Source organism: Octopus bimaculoides, chromosome 13 (genome assembly GCF_001194135.2).
Source record: "Octopus bimaculoides isolate UCB-OBI-ISO-001 chromosome 13, ASM119413v2, whole genome shotgun sequence".
Taxonomy (NCBI): Eukaryota; Metazoa; Mollusca; class Cephalopoda; order Octopoda; family Octopodidae; genus Octopus; species Octopus bimaculoides.
In genome coordinates, this window is record NC_068993.1 from 6,496,645 (window position 1) to 6,498,726 (window position 2,082).

The window sequence follows — 2,082 nt, forward strand, 5'->3', positions numbered from 1 at the left end:
GCATGGGTTGGACGGTTTGACTGAGGACTGGTGAGCCAGAAGGCTGCACCAGGCTCAATCTGATCAGGCAAAGTTTCTACAGCTGGATGCCCTTCAAGGTTTCAATACTGTGTTTAACACGTATTTTCTAACGTTAATTCTTAAGAGTGTATATATATATATATATATACATACACAAAAGAGTGTATATATATATATATATATATATACAAAAATGCACACACACACATATATATACGTGTGTGTGTGTGTGTGTTTGTGTCTCCTTGTTTTGGCACCATGTAATATTTGTAAATGAATGTCACTGTCATACAAGCAGTGTCATTCATTTCAAATATTCTGTGGAAAACACTGTCTGGCTATGGGGAAATATTACCTTGCTTGGAAACAGGTGAGAGCTGGTGACAAGAAGGACATCCAGACTCAGAAAAGCTGCCTCAATAATTTCTATCCGATCCATGCAAGCATGGAAAAGTGGACATGACGACAACAACAGCAATTATGATGATGGTGATGGTGGTGCCATATAGGAATGTAAATTGATCTTCTACTATATTTTATCAACCTTGGAAGGATGTCAGAAAAAAAGGTGACTTTGAACTCAAAATATAGACTCTTTGTCTTATGAATACAGGGTGATTAAAAAAGCCATCTGGAGAGATATTTGTCAGTTGTATATATGCTTGCAATTCATCAGTAAATTATTAATATTATATGATAGTCACACATCATTATAAAATAGAGTCAACTTTCTTTTTCATCATCCAGGGAGACGAGGAAATAAAGTATAAGCCAGACAACGTAGGATTTGATTTTATTGATTCTTTTTCTCATCAATATTTAATGTCTGTAAGGGGGCATGATGGCAGAATCGTTAGCACACCGGGCGAAATGCTTAGCAGCATTTCCTCTGTCTTTACGTTCTGAGTTCAAATTCCATGAGCGTAAGTCCTTAGGTGCAATCCTGAAGGACTTATGTGCATGCATCTATGCAGGATTGCACCTAAGGACTCTTGCTCTGGTTTCTACAAACTTTGTAAAGTTGAACTATGAACTTTTATGCTTCTTTTTTCTTCTTTCTTCCTATCCCCTTATTCTTTTACTCCCTTCCTCTATGTCGTCATCTCATTTCTCTATTTGTTTCTGATGACGGAATATCCCTTACTCAGGGATATCCCAGAAACAGCTGTAAGATTTTGAATTTTTTCCCATAATAATATTGTATATGACTTGAGATGTTTACCTTGCCTTAATCTTTGACATCCTGTTTAACAATTATATATATATATAAATATAGACATACACACGTCTGTGTGTATGTGTCAATATTTCATTGAAGCATAGTGATATTAATAACATGGTATCAGAAATCAACAAGCATATGCTTCAGAATAAAGCATTGGTTATAGAGCGTATTATGAAATTAAATAAATGTCTTAGGAACAAGAAGTTAGGCAATGACTCTTATTAGCTTACAGTCATGTCTGCTACAAGTACTTCATCTTTGAAGCTCTGATAAAGCTATAAGGTGATGCACATGCACTCAGTTCTGAGTGCATCACATCTTATAGCAGAAACATATGTAAGCTAATGAAGTTCACAGGATAATCTCCTTTTGCTTTGTCATTTATTTAATCCCATGTGTGTGTGTGTGTGTAGGTGGCGTGTAAAAGACACCTGTGCCGGTGACACATAGAAAGGACCCAATACGCTTTATAAAGTAGTTAGCATTAGGAATGGCATCCAGCTATGCCAAAACAGACGACTGGAACCTGGTGCAGCTCTCTGGCTTACCAGCACCAGAAAAACCACCTAATGCATACCAGCATGGAAAACTCATGTTAAATGATGATGATGATGATGATGATGATGATGTACGCTTCTGTGTGTATGTGTTTGTCCCCCACCACTGCTTGACAACCAGTGTTGGTATGTTTACATCCTTGTAACTTAGTAGTTCGGCAAAAAGACCGATAGAATAAGTACTAAAGTTACAAAGAATAAGTCCTGGGGTCGATTTCTTCAACTAAAGGCAGTGCTCCAGCATGACCACAGTCAAATGACTGAAACAAATAAAAGAAT

The 2,082-nt window shown here is 36.9% G+C and overlaps 1 protein-coding gene across 1 annotated transcript in view; it reads right to left on the reverse strand.

The window, feature by feature from the left end:
- LOC106869268 (probable dolichyl pyrophosphate Glc1Man9GlcNAc2 alpha-1,3-glucosyltransferase) overlaps positions 1–2,082 on the reverse strand; it is a 29,012-nt gene that overhangs the window by 17,743 nt on the left and 9,187 nt on the right. The window lies entirely within an intron of this gene.